General features: G+C 38.0%; 1 long non-coding RNA gene across 2 annotated transcripts in view; it reads right to left on the bottom strand.

Moving 5' to 3' along the window:
* Window positions 1-11,568, bottom strand: part of LOC309385171 — a 52,980-nt gene extending 41,412 nt beyond the window's left edge. For both annotated transcript variants that reach the window (XR_014174166.1, XR_014174167.1), the window contains exon 1: window positions 11,514-11,568. This is a non-coding gene — a long non-coding RNA (uncharacterized lncRNA). The remainder of the gene's footprint in view (window positions 1-11,513) is intronic.
* Between the last annotated feature and the right edge of the window lie 3,850 nt (window positions 11,569-15,418).

Below are 15,418 nucleotides of genomic sequence, written 5' to 3' on the forward strand. Positions count from 1 at the left end.
GGGGTCCTGAAGAAGAAGCTGCTGGCCTGGAGGTGATTGGTTCACTAACAGAAAAGGCATCCCACCTCTCCTCTCCAAACCCTTGATTTTTTTAGCTTCAATTTTTGAAATGTTAATCAATTTTTATATTTATAATTGCAGAGTGTTTTTTAATCTTCGTATAAGCTGTTGATAAAGGGACACAGTGGCTCAGTGGCTAAGACACTGAGCTTGTTGATCAGAAGGTCAATGGTTCAAATCCCTAGCACTGCATAATGGATTGAGCTCCTGTTACTTGTCCTGTTACTTCTGCCAACCTAACAGTTTGAAAGCACGTAAAAATGCAAATAGAAATACAAGTAGAAAAACAGGGACCAGTTTGGTGGGAAGGTAACAGCGCTCCGTGCGCCTTTGAGTGTTTAGTCTTGCCAGCCACATGGCCATGGAGATGTCTTCGGACAGCACTGGCTTTTTGGCTTAGAAACAGAAATGTGCACTGCCCCTAGAGTTGGAAATGACTGACACATGTGTGGGGGAACCTTTACCTTTAAGCTTCTCATAGTCACCAGAACTGTGAGATGGTAGTGAATAAATTTGATAAACAAACAAACAAACAAATATTAGGTTGTCTTTTTTTGTAATTAAAGTTTTTTATTTTTCCATTTTCATAACATATAATCACATGTATACTATTACATAACCAATATCATATTTTATTGTTAAATGTTTACATCAATTCATCTTACCAACAACTCCCCAAAACCAATTATTGGCTTTTCTGCTCTCCATATACCATATTTGTATTTTATCCATCACTTTCCTCTCCCTCTCTCCTCTCCCTCCCTACCTCCTTTCTTCCTCCTGTCCTTCTCTTCTCAACTACCCCTTCCTCGCTCCTTCTCTTCCCTCCCCTTACCACTCCTCATTTCTCTCCTCCTCTTCTCCCCTTACCTTCTCTCCTATCCCTCTCTTCTTTCCTTCCCTTTCTCTTCTACTTCCCACTCTTCATCTCATTTACTTGGTGTATTTCAGCTTCTGGGCAAGCTCCTTTTTATGTTGATGGTATTTATAATTCTTTTTCAATATGAATATTTAATTTTTCTCCTCTTTTTTAGTAAAAAAAGTGGTATAACAGAAAAGTATACATATATAGTCATTGTGCTTTTAACCCCCCTCCCCCAACCTAATTTTGGTCGAGCTGTAGACCTGGTTACAATTCCCAGCTATTCTCATCATTATCTTTATATAGTTATACATCCTTACATGCCCCCAATTTGTGATTCTGTCTTTTTATCACAATAGTTTCCCATTGTAGGTATATTTCATATTCCCTCTCCATTTTTCTATTCCTTGAATTAGATTACCCTTAGTTATCTCTAGATGACAATCTTCACTGTTCAGTGTTCATTACACTTCCCTTAATGTATTATATAAAGTAACAAGCAGTAAAAAATCTTACTTTGTTCATTATCTTAAAGGTTATATATATATCCATGTTACATAGATTTTTACCCATACTTATTTGTCCTTCTATTGTCTTAGTCACTCAATTTGCAACTCAATTTAATTATCATGTTAAAAAGGTAAATCACAAACCTCTGCTTTACAAGCTCCCCATATCAGTTTCATATTTGTCCATATTCTATATATTTATATTAATTATCTTTCCATTATCATGTTCAACCAAAAAGCAACTCCATTTATTATCATATTTAGGAATAAAGCCCTTATCTTAACTTTATATTTTCCCATATAGTAGCTTCTAATTATCTGGTTTTTTCCTGGTAAGTCTTTTGTCCCACTTCTGTGTTCCTGTCTTCTCCCTTTTCTTTATTTTAACACCTCCACTCCCTTCAAATTTCCCCAGGTGACCAAAGGAATAATTTATATTCCTCTTTGTTGGGAGGGGGGTAACCTCCTGCTTCAATTTTCCTTATACCACTAACAGCCTCCAAGATCACTTTTGTCAGCTTTCTTTCCCTTTTGTTGAGACACCTCCCCTTTTCACAATTTTCCCTACACCATTGCCAGGACCAAAAGAATTTTTTGTCTGCTTTTTTATTTTCCTCCCCTTCTACCCCTTTAATGTCTTGCCCCCCTTCTTCTTTGAGTTCTTCTATAGCTATCTGCTTCTCTGGATTCAAAATTCTAATTAGGCTTGATTTTACTGATTTTACTTATTTATGTATATTCTTTAAAATTCCACATAGTTCTTCAAATTCCTAATTTTCCATGATGTTCAGTTCCAAAGTTACAGTTAATTATACAGTTATGTAGTTCTTATTTCAGAGTTCTGTTCCACCTTAAGTTTGTCTGCTTAAATTGCTGTGGGGAAAAATGATGGTGGCCATCTTAAGTCTTTTGTTCTGCCTTAATGTCCAGATCCAAAATTGCAGTTAGTTATACAAATCCCACTTTGAGACTCGGGACCACCTTAAATTCAAACCGGAAGAGAAGCTGGGGCCATCTTACTCTTTTGCCGAGCAAAAAAAAGGAAGAAGAAGAAAGCAAAAAAAAACCCAAAACCTTCGCATTTCCTAATTTGGATTCCTTTATTATTCTGTTGTTATTCTTTCCCTTACCAGGTCCAGTCTCTTGTAGCTGCTCACAATATATCACTTGAAAACAGACTTGTGATCAGTGAGATTCGTGTATTCTTCTCTGCCTCCTACTTTTCAAAGTTCTGATTTATGGCAGTTGGTTAATTAAAACTCCCCACACAGTCAAAATTAAGTTATCAGTTATCAGTAAGGAGAAGTGCTTTTTTTCTTTTTCTTGTTTTTGGGGGGAGGGGCGAGTTAAGATTTATCAATTGGAAAAAGTTCAAACAGAATAAATATTTCAAAGTGTTTGGTTTCTTTTTCAAATCCAAAACCAGGTTTACAATTTATATTTGAGTGGGTTTGTCATTTCTCTGCTTCCTCCTTTCTATCCAAAATTGTTTCGAGTAAATAGCTTTTGGGGAGGCTGGTGATTCAACCTTCCATTTTCTCTTTCTTTCTTTCTTTCTTTCTTTCTTTCTTTCTTTCTTTCTTTCTTTCTTTCTTTCTTTCTTTCTTTCTTTCTTTCTTTCTTTCTTTCTTTCTTTCTTGAAAAGTCCTGATCTGATAATCAGTATTATTTATGTTTTCAAGATTTCTTTGATTTTTCCAGGTTTGATTTATGGCTGTGGGTTAGATAAATTATCTTATCAGCTTTTCAACTCTTCCGAACTCTCCTGTTGTTCCTTTTGCTTTGACAAGAAGTTCAGCATCTTGTCAGCCATATTTATAGGCTGTCGCCCCAACTCTGATTCAAAAGACAAATCTCCGATCTGCGAGGGATCTGTTACCTTCCCCTGGGTCTAATGAGACACTGTCCTCTTTGCCCCCCCTCCAGAGGAGGGTTCCGGTCCAAATGGACATCGAAGTTGGTTTGTCAGACAGGGTTCATGTGAGGTTCTTGAGAGCCCACATCCCCCACATCTGTCCAGCTGAATAACTTCCTGTCGACTCCCAAATATTAGGTTGTCTTATTAGCAGAGCAAAACATAGTATACTATGTTTTTGCCACTACACTGATTACTGGGTAGTTCATAGAGTCAAAGAGTTGAAAGGCACTTAAAAAGTCATGAAAACCATAATCCTTCATACTGCATGCATGAACACATACACACTCATTGCACCATCCCTGACATATGGTTATTTCTTAATTGAATAATTGAATACTCTTGAAGGAACATGAACAAACACATTTCAATGCAAATCACGTGCACTTGTATCTCAGATTTTTACATTGTGTTACACAGTAACTTACTTTCATTATAGAGATATCAAAACACTAGTCAAGCTGCTTTTGGTAACAATGCAATCTGAGTCAAAACACAATTAAGCAATTATATTTCTAACTCAGAAATTAAACTGCATGAAGAGTTTTGTCCCTCCAGAATAGTCTATTGTAACACTTGTTCTTTAATTGTCAACAATTTGCAGAACACTTAACTTCCAAAACTGCTCATGAATATGTGCAAAAAGGGAACAGCACTATCTATCAAACAACATATTAGTGAGACACACCATTGTCAGCGACCATATTTTGTACATGATAAATGTATTCAAAGGATTTTCATTGTGTTTTATTAAAGTAAGGTCAGATAGATAGTCTCAACAGAAAATAAAGTGAAAAGAATATTAACTGAACTGTTACTTATAATTGACAGCCATGGGATTTGAAGAACATAAATGGCAATAAGAAAATATATCTTATATCAATTATTGGTTGATGAGTGCTGGGGTGGAACAGTTATGCTTTTTAAAAATTATTCTATTTTGAAATAATTTATCCCTTAGGTTAATTAAAAATAGAGAAAGTGCTCTGTTCTCCGATAAGCTCCACAAGAAAGACAAAATTGTACATAATTTGGAAATATATATCAATTTTTAAGTTGTAAAACTGGAACTGTCTTAGTAATTAGCAACCTTAAAGTTTAATGACATGCCGCAATCCTATTTTATAGGAATGGGCAACATTTTTTGATCTCTAAAACACTTTTAATTTCATGAAATCAAAACCAGGCTCACATTGTAAGAGTTTTTGGCATAAGTCAGAATAAAATATTTGGGTTTATTCTGTCAACTCTCGAAATGACTCTAGCTGAAGCCATATTTTTCTCTGCTTCATTTCTTAGTTGCCATGTTTAGGAGGGGGGGTCTTATGGACTGTAGAATGTTTTCGTCCAAAGTGCCAAACATAACAGTGATAAGGCTGGTGAGAACCAAGGCCTGCTCAACGTGCCCTAGCACAGCACAGCAGGTTTTAAGGTTTAAGATTTAAGGTTTATTTGGATTTATATGCCGCCCTTCTCCAAAGGACTCAGGACGGCGTACAACATTAAAAACACACATCACAAAAGTTAAAAAGAGATTAAACCCAATTCCAAAAAGACCAAACCGATTTTTTTTTAAAAAAAGAAACAGTACATTAAAAATAAATTAACATTAACAGGCCAGGCCGGCTTGCTGGAAAAGCCAACTTTTTAGGGCGCGTCGGAAGGACCGGAGGTCAGGGATTATGTGGAGCTCCGGGGGCTGAGAAGGAGCGCTGAGAAGTTCATCACCTGCTTGGTTGGCTAACATAACTCCCACAAGTGGGAGTGACCCAGTATCTATTCTTTAATTATATTAAAGTGCAGGAATTATTCAGAGCTGGTTTTACATTTGATTGTGCCGATATGATGTACTCAATAAACAGGATTGGGAACAATACTCGGAACCATGGCACTGACCTTGAAACAGAACTGCCCAGATCAAGTGACACGTCTTCAAGTCTTCTGTTTCGAGCTCAGTTTGCGTCTTGTGATCAGAATGGTTGCTTCTAACCTTTTCTAACCTTTTCCCATATAACCAAAAATAACTCTGATGTGATTAGGATGATATAAGGATGAAATCTTGAGATGAAACAAACTGTTAAATACATGACTAGATAAAGGAAAACTACTCACTATACTATCTCTGTCAGCTTTCTTGATACCTTATTCCAGTGATGGTTAACCTTTTCGGAACTGAGTGCTGAAACTGGAGCGTACATGCCAGAACGACAGAACCTGGAAGAGAGCAGCTGGCTGGTGCGCATGTACATGGCAACCAACTGCTCTTCCGAGTTCCGGCATGTGAATGTGCACTGGCCAGCTGCTCTCTTTTGGGTTCTAGCACTCTGGCGCAGTTATTTCGGCACTCAACTGGCCAGCACATATGCATGCACAGGAACCAGCTGCCTCATGTGCATGCACATGGTGTAACCCGGAAGAGCAGCTGGTGACGGTGTGCATGCCCACAGAGAGGGGTCTGCATGCCACCTCTGGCACACATGCCATAGGTTTGCCATCACGGCCTTATTCCATTCTAAAACATTTGTATGGCAATGTTAGCATTAATGTTTTCATGTGTATGAAGCTGTGCTTTATTTTGTTAACAGCTAATTCAAAGTTCGCCATTATGCTCAACACCATTGCTAAGCTAAGGCTCCTTAGTAGAATTTTAATCCAATTTTAGTTTAGTTAGTTTGATTAGGGTTGATGTTTGTGTACACTGTGTCCATGCTCTCATCTTCACAACCAGTTGAAAACACAAAGATCCTGAATTGGTTGACCTTGTTTGCTGAACTTTGGTAGAAAAAAATATTTGCAAGTTATAAAAGCTCCAAGCCTGAGATGGCTTAAAACTTGAATTCACTTCTGCATATCTATTCACAATATTTTCTTTCTCAAGTCCTTGCTGCCAAACAGAATTTGAATGCACAATGGCCATAAGAAATGAATGAATGATATCACAAATCAGGTCAGCTTCTGTTGAAAGCCCTATTGGTGAATACATTCATTTAGCACTTGTCCAGCTCTCTAACTGTTCCATACCGACAGTGAGCCTCCTCCTTATACTTTGGGTTGCCAATTATTTTCTTTTATTATAGTTGAGGCATGCTTTAAATTTTATGTATTGATTTCATCTTCTTTATAATTGGATGTAGTGATTGGAATACTTTCAATATTACTTTATCATCTTTTTTTAATTAAATCTGAAAACTGGTTCTAAAGAATCCACTGAAATTTCAGAGAGTAATAAAAGTACAAGTGTGAAGGAGATTTCATGATATTGGCACTCCTATGAACTTTAATAAAACTCTTCCCAATTCATAGCTATCTTTCTTTATGCCTACACAGCAGAACTATTATTTTTTTAAGATTGCCATATGACTGACATGCTTGCATATTCCAACTTTAGTGAAATAAACTTTCCAAGGCCATTTTTTTGTTCATCAGTCAATCATTCATCCAACCAATGAAACAAATATGTGGTTTATCTCTTTAGCATTTTCCTCAAAATAAAAATCACATTGGCTATAATAAGAACAAGTTGTTCCAACAATTAATCAGTAGAACAGCTTGCCTCCAGAAGTTGTGAATTCTCCAACACTGGAAGTTTTTAAGAAGATGTTGGATAACCATTTGTCTGAAGTGGTGTAGGGTTTCCTGCCTGAGCATGGGGTTGGACTAGAAGACCTCCAAGGTCCCTTCCAACTGTTATTCTATTGTAGGTGTAGGGGTACACTCACTTTGAACTGAAGGGGAGAAAACAAAGTGCCTGTGTATGTGTGCATGTATATTTGTGTGTATGTGCATGCGTGCGTGCATGTTAGGGTATATGTGAGAGATTTTCTAAAAGCGAATGAGATCTGGCTGATAATGTCACTCTCTCTCATTTGCAGAGCCTGAGGAGGTGATTTTAACATGTTTGGACATTTTTTTATTGTTAATCAACAAACATCTTGTATTGCTTTTCAGGATGAAAAGTACAATGTGTACTAAATCTCTTATGGATTTCATATAAACTGCCTTCCAAGTATGCATTTCAGGATTAACTAATACAGATTAACATATTGGATTCATTGCAATATAACTTCAGCATGCATAAAGAGGATATTCAGAGGAAATCTGCACACTTTGCATGCCAAAAAGAAATTGGTTTCTTCAAACTGTACACTTGTGGGTTGTTTGGATGGAAAAATGGTTATTGGATGGAAAAAAAATGTATCCTCTGCTCTTGAAGACCTGCTCTTCAAGTTTTGACCTTTCAATTCAGATATACGTCGTTTACGTATTCTTTAATAGCTGGAAGAATGCAAAAAGTACATTGCTAGAGCTGCTTACTAATAGCCTTTGTAGTTTCCAGACTGCACTTTAAATTAATTTGTGTCTATTAGCTAACTGATTGTCATCTGTTACAACTACACTAAGAAGAAAACCTTGTTTTCCAATCCACATAACAGTGGACAATGAAAAGTGCATGAACTGTAACTTTTGGAATGAAATGCTTCTTCTTAGATGATGAGTCACTTAATCAATACTTCATTGTACTCAATTAAAACAGTCTAAAACTTTGCCCATAATTTAAACTGTGGCTTTGTTGTCTGTATTGTGGTCTCAACACATTTAGAGGAGTTGTTAGTTGGGGATAATATATATATATATGCTGGTCTTGTTGTATTCGGATCTTTTCCCGTGTAATCTAAAATGGGAAAATACCTGAATACAAGACCAGCATACCTACACCCGTGAAAATCTTAAAATTTTAAGCCCACGCTTGAAGATGGCAGGTGAGATCCTGCCAAAACGTTGCAAAGACAATCTCAACCTTACACGGGAAAAGACCCGAATACAACAAAACCAGCATACCTACACCCGTGAAAATCTACGAAAACACACACACACACACACACACACACACACACACATATTTGTTTTCGTAGATTTTCACGGGTGTAGGTATGCTGGTTTTGTTGTATTCGGGTCTTTTCCCGTGTAAGGTTGAGATTGTCTTTGCAACGTTTCGGCAGGATCTCACCTGCCATCTTCAAGCAATGTGGGCTTAAAATGGGAACGGAGCTGCCGTCTTTCTGTAAGTCTTGGTGGGAGGGGATGGGGTGCTGGCTTTTTTTCCGTAAGTGGAATGATTGGTTGTGTGGTTGTATCATGATTGGTAGATTGGTGCTGATTGGTGCAGGCTGTGTGTGCATTGTTGTTTTGTATTTTAACGGCTTGGGTGGTGGGTGGTGTTTGTTTTTTGGCTAGGGCTGGTTTCCAGATGTTTGGTAGGCGGGAGGTATCATCACGTTTGTTCATGCTGTGGGGGTGTTTCTCTATTTCGATGGCTTCCATGATTATTCTCTTGTGGAGGTGTTCTGTTTTGGAGATTAACCTGGCTCCTTCAAAGTTGATTTCATGTCCTGTAGCTTTAAGGTGCTGGAAAAGGGAGGAAGTTTTTTTCTTTTTTTCTTACTTTTCTTACATAGGACAAACAAACAGAAGGATAAATGCACGCATCACAGAACACAAGAACGCAGTAAGAAAAAAAGAAAAAACGTCCTCCCTTTTCCAGCACCTTAAAGCTACAGGACATGAAATCAACTTTGAAGGAGCCAGGTTAATCTCCAAAACAGAACACCTCCACAAGAGAATAATCATGGAAGCCATCGAAATAGAGAAACACCCCCACAGCATGAACAAACGTGATGATACCTCCCGCCTACCAAACATCTGGAAACCAGCCCTAGCCAAAAAACGAACACCACCCACCACCCAAGCCGTTAAAATACAAAACAACAATGCACACACAGCCTGCACCAATCAGCACCAATCTACCAATCATGATACAACCACACAACCAATCATTCCACTTACGGAAAAAAAGCCAGCACCCCATCCCCTCCCACCAAGACTTACAGAAAGACGGCAGCTCCGTTCCCATTTTAAGCCCACATTGCTTGAAGATGGCAGGTGAGATCCTGCCGAAACGTTGCAAAGACAATCTCAACCTTACACGAGAAAAGACCTGAATACAACAAAACCAGCATATATATATGCTGGTTTATATATCTCCTAAAAATGCGAGCTCCAGGTGTAGTTATAAAAGAAACAGACATCATGATCTCCAGAGCTTTAAAATATATTGCTCACTGAGCTTTCGTTAGCCACTACTAACATTGTCAGAGTGTAAAAGCCATTAAAGAGATGCCTGCCTTTATACAATCTTAATCAATTTAGCCATTGCGTGTGTGATAGGCCCATCCACCTCCCTCCCACCTGTGATTAGCTTTGTTGTTTTTACATCAGGCATGTTAATCGATGCTCCTATTGCTTCCTCCTTTATCGAACACAGCTTGGGCTGTTCCTCCCCAGGAAATAACGCTGAGCTGTCTGATGTTGATTTAACAGCATTCTCTCTGGCTTCCTCCCACACCTCCCCCCTCTTCTTCTGTTTTGCAGGAACATCTGATATATTAGCCAGCTTCATTTGTGGTTTTGCCTGTGATCTTGTAACTGGCCCGGCTCATTCCTCATTGTTCATATCTATTATAGCTTGAGGTAATTCCTCAATTCCATATACCCAGATATTCAATTTACAATGGAGGAGGAGGCCAGTAACACGTAAGCCTTTCTAGATGTGCTAATCAGCTGCAATTCTGATGGGAGCATTAATGCAGGTGTGTACTGAAAAATCACGAACACAGATCGCATTTTACACAATGAGAGCAATCACCCCACTGCACATAAAGTTAGCTGCATCTGGGCATTGTTTAATAGGATAGATACCCACTGCAGCACATGGACGGCCAAAGCAAAGGAGCAGGCACATCTTTATCAGATCTGCATGCACAATGGTTATTCCACAGACTTCATCCAACGGTGTATCATATCCAGGGCCCGACAGCCCATTGAGGGTGCAAATGGAACATCCACATGGAGGGTGCTCCCATATATACAGGGGGTATCCGACACTGCTGCACTCATCCTCTCAACACATGGGGTCAAGGTGACGCATAAACCAGATCAAACACTGAGAATGAGAGTGATGCACCCAAAAGAAGCATTACCCAAAAAGGAGGCATCCTCAGTGGTTTACTGCAGTAACTGCAACAATTGTGCAATTCTGATCGCTGTTTTGGTTTTGAGTTAGCAACAAAAATTGGCAATAATATACCTATAATTTTCTCTACACTAGGGATTATTCAATCATCAGCAAAATGTATAGCTGCTTTTCATCACATGCTTTCAAAGTAAATGACAATATATCTATATATCTACTGGTATCTATATTTCTATTCACATAAACACATATGAACATGTGTGTGTGTGTGTGTGTGTGTGTGTTTGTGGATAGATAGATAGATGAATAGATAGACAGACAGACAGACAACAAACAGACATACTCTAGATACACTATTTTATATGATATAGAGAAGAAACTATGGGATTCAGACCGCAATTCTCCTGATATCACAATTCTCTCAGAGATAGTAAAATAGCCAAGGTTTTCCTTTCTTTCCCTTTAAAGCCTTCTTTCCTTCCTTCCTTCCTTCCTTCCTTCCTTCCTTCCTTCCTTCCTTCCTTCCTTCCTTCCTTCTGAAATTTCAGTTAGTTTTTCATGTTTCCTGCCACAAAATTGATAGAATTTACAGCACCAAATCTTTTAATAATTGTCATCAAAGGTTAGACCTTCCCCCCTCCCCAAACACACAGTATATGAAATCAGGGAGTAGTAGGATGCTATTATGGCATTAAACAAAATGGTCAGGTTGATCATGAGTCTGAGGCATCCAAAGAGAAAATAAGAAACTTCAGTGATTCACACATGGCCTAATCTTACCCTTATCTTTAGCCAGCTGTTAGGTGAATAGTGAGGTCAGGTTTGCTGGCAATACTATTTTTCCCTGATTGTTTCAAAACAGAAGGAACAGTGAAAAGGACTGAAACTGCAGATGTAATTCAATATCTGTATGTGTAAAGGGATCTATTTGGGGAGCGGAGTGGTAAACATATATCTAACTTTATACACTTGCTGAGGTCGTATGAACTGAATTCATCTGGGCATTTTAGCACAAGCCATTTCAGCCTTTAGAATGATTTAACAATACAGTTTGGGGAATACAGACCAGACTGAGTTGTGCTTACCAGGGACCCTGAAGAAATCAATTTAAAACTTGCTGGCCTCAAGAAAACCTACCTTGGTGCCCCTGGAGCCATCCTCCCTCCTCTCCCTACTCACAGTTGGTGAGAGGTTGCAACTTTTGTGAATTTATATGCAAGTCTAAACCAATACCCCAAGGCCCATCCCATTTCTAAACTTCAAAAAGAAGAACAAATCAAGTTAACTACCTTTAAGCAAATTGTTCTCCTCCCTTTCTCAAAAAAAGTGTTTTTACTCTCCCCCACCCCCCCAATGATTGCATCTCTCTGTAATTTTTTATTAGTTTTATTTTGCTGATTCTGTTCAGCATTCATTTTCCATAGGGCTACCGTCCAAGATGCTGCTTGCCTTCCCTAAAGGAAAAGAGGAAGGAAGAGGAGGTTACCACAGCGTGTGGGATTCACAGTCTGCTTTGTGACATGCCGAGCAAATGGTGCATATGAATTTCCACCTTGAGACTTCAGTGCCCTCATTCTAGACAAGCTACTCAGATAGAAACAAACAAGGCTTTCGCCATGAGTAGAATTTCACAAATGAAGAATCTTAATGATTTATTGCCTTTCTAATTAGGCCCTTTAGGAACTTAGATTTGATTCAAGAAAACAGTTTGAGGTCCCTGAATGCTTCCTGCCATTGATTTGATAATTTTGTGTGTGTGTATGCAATGTTGATTTTCTTTTGTTGGCTATTCTGTCAACTGCAGAAAATATTTTCTAAACTGCTGGGAAAAATTGGATACTTAAAATGCATTAACCACAGGCAGTGAAATGAAATACTTGGCAATACAAAATGTTATGCGGACGGTGGGAGGACAAAATTTATCCAGCCTCACAGAAGAAACCCACAGAATTGTTATTTGGCATTTCATTCCCAATACTTTGATTCATTGTTCTATTTCTAATCACTTTGTGAGGTCTTCATGTTTACTTTCAAATTAAGTGACAAACTCAGAGTAAACTTCAAAATATTACCAGATTTGTTGCAGAATACTATACATATCGAAATAACATTTTTTTTACAATAATGCTTCTTGTTGTCAAATAATGCTTTGGGTTGGGAGAATTGTGACTGCAGTTATACTGATGAGGTCTGAGTTGATGAATGACTAGGAAAGAGAACTGGGGTTTGTGATAGGTGAAAATGAAACACATACATCCACATAAAGGTATGCTAACGTTTTAGGGTGTTTCTAGTCTTAGTCATACCAACCAACCCCTATTCTTGATTTTTGCAGGAATGAAAGAATGTACGGCAAGAAAGAAGAAAGTAAAACTATTTAAATGATTTGAAAGGTGGATCAATTCCACGTATAGAAAAGTGGCAGATTGTTATTGTCTATCTTTATTTGCTCATTTTCCATAAGCCTCTGGTGGACCATTGTGGAAACAGAAGGCATTTGGTACCGTAGAAAGCTGGCCAGTTTCCCCAGTGTTGAAAGAAGAATATTGTTTGAACCTGATATAGACCTGACAGAAGTTCTTAAGCAGCCCAGGGCTGTTTGAAAAACCATTGAAACTCTGGAAGGCCAAAACAAGATTACAAAATTCTAACTGGCCTTAGTCAAGAGAATGCCAAATTGAATTTTTTTTACTCCATTCTGTTGAAGCACACGAATGAACCCCCAATTTGGAATTTACAGGAATGTCTGCAGCATGTGGTTGAAAATTCAAGCTGAGGGTCAAAACAGCACAATTAAAGCCCCATCTAATTTTTATGTGCAATACGTATAAAAAGGGGCACTTAATTTCCATTTACGTTTGTGTACACACACACACACACACACACACACACACACAAACGTAAATGGAAATTAAGTGCCCTTTTTAATACGTATACACACACATGTATGTATGTATGTATGTATGTATGTATGTATGTATGTATGTATGTATGTATAGTTTGAGGTTGGTTTGTTTATTAAATGTCAGCAAAGATTAACTGGTAAAATGCGACAAAAGGCAAAGAAAAAACAAGGAAAGAAATCAGGGAACAATTTATGACGTCTATATAACTACCAAATATACAAAAGAGCACCTGAAAATTATATTATAAATAATTAACATGGACTACTTCCAAGAGAGTGGTATTTGGGTATTCTAGTTTTAATCCTTTTATATACAACGCAGGCATAAAATAGGAAACCTAGTGATTCATCCTCCATTCTGTACTACAAAGAAACAATTTGGTGTACAAGGATGATATAGCTCCATTGTTAAGGCATAGAAAATTTGCTTCTTTGAGGTGCTTTTTACACTCTTATTTTCAGTTCTGTCATAAGTGTTGCAGGAAGGGATTTCAACAAATATTATATAGAAATCTTTTCTAGCTACTAGAAGTGCCAGAGGAGGCTTCCAGAGTATCACAATACTGTGTGATGCAGATTCATTTCATTTTTTTCAAAGTGGGGACAACTTATCTTTGCAAAGTGGCTTCCAAGAGATGCTTCACTCGATACATTATTGAAGGGAAACACTTGGTTATAACTTGAAAATATTTTGTAACAAATAACACACCTCATTCTTATGTGATGTTTGTTGAATCTCAGAAGCTTACAGAAGAAATATTTTCTTTATGTGTACAGGGACAATAATGCATTAATCACAAAAGAAACATACAAGGGCAAATAAAAAAACCTTTAAAAGCACATTGCATAGAATTTGTTTCTTTCTTTTTTCCTTCTTTTTTTTCTTTACCTTTCCTTTTTTCGGACAAAAAATAGCAGACATATTACCAATCATACTGTTGCAACAGAAAAGGCCATACATACATATTCAGTGCATTTACACTGCTCTGAAGATCTCAGCTCTGAGAAAATGTCAATAAGCTAATTGAGCTTGAACAAAAAAATTGTGATGATGATGAGGAGGAGGAGGAGGAGGGAGAGAGAGAGACAGAGAGAGACAGAGAGAGAGAGAGAACTAGATAAAATCTAATAGCAAAGGAGAAATGAACTGTAGCTCAGGATTGAACTGTGAGATCCGTAATGCTCTGAGGTTGTTTGTTTTCTTGCAGACTTTCATTGTCAAACTAGGTAACATCATCAGTGCTATTAAGGAGTGGGGTTTGCTCTCAATTTATATTCTAGTGGCTTTCCCTCTCAGTGTTAGTGGGAGTGGTCTTTGTGGGTCCTCGATTTGGCTGTTTTTTATTCTTAGCTTGCTTATTGGTCTTATTTGGGGGGTATTATTTGCTCCTTGATTATTGAAAAGGCAAGCAAGATAACATAAACTTTATTGTCATTTTTTTTACTATGAGCACATTGGCACACACTTTTAAAAGAAATTCTTTTGCCTGGTCTCAAAAGAAAGTATATTTCTACCCATACACATATGTAGCACACACACACACACACACACACACACACAATTTGAGAGTTCGCAAGGTTGATACTATATGGAAAAAAACTGTGACTGAATTGAGATGTTCTGCTTCAGATACCATTGAAGCCTCCTCCCAGAAGGTAAACATGTCACGAAGAGGCTGTGTAGCATCCCAGACAATTCCATGGACCCTGCTCATCTATGCTATGTCCAGGATATATTGCTGATGGATGAAGCCAAATTGTAATATTTCAGCATTGTAATTCTGAGGCAGCTGTCAGAAACAGTGACTGTACCTTCTGGGGGGAAATAACACAGCAACCTCCGTTGAGCTGTTCCCCTCTATCATATGGAAGAAGTCAGACTGACCTCCCCATGCCCTATGTTCTTCCTGGGAGACCTTCTAGGAGCCATAGGTTCTCCAATTGATAAATGAAGGAAAATGTATTGTAATTTAGCACATCCAGAAAAGTTGCCTTAAGGCAGAAGGAAGCAGTGATTTTCAGTCAGATATTTTGAATTGGGCCCAATTAAACTTGTCACTGACATATTGGCATCAGTTCATGTTCCTGGATCAACTTCAAAGGGTGCCCTTAATATACTGGTTCACTTAACACCAAT

Source organism: Natrix helvetica (assembly GCF_964273705.1).
Source record: "Natrix helvetica genome assembly, chromosome: 1".
Lineage (NCBI taxonomy): Eukaryota > Metazoa > Chordata > Lepidosauria > Squamata > Natricidae > Natrix > Natrix helvetica.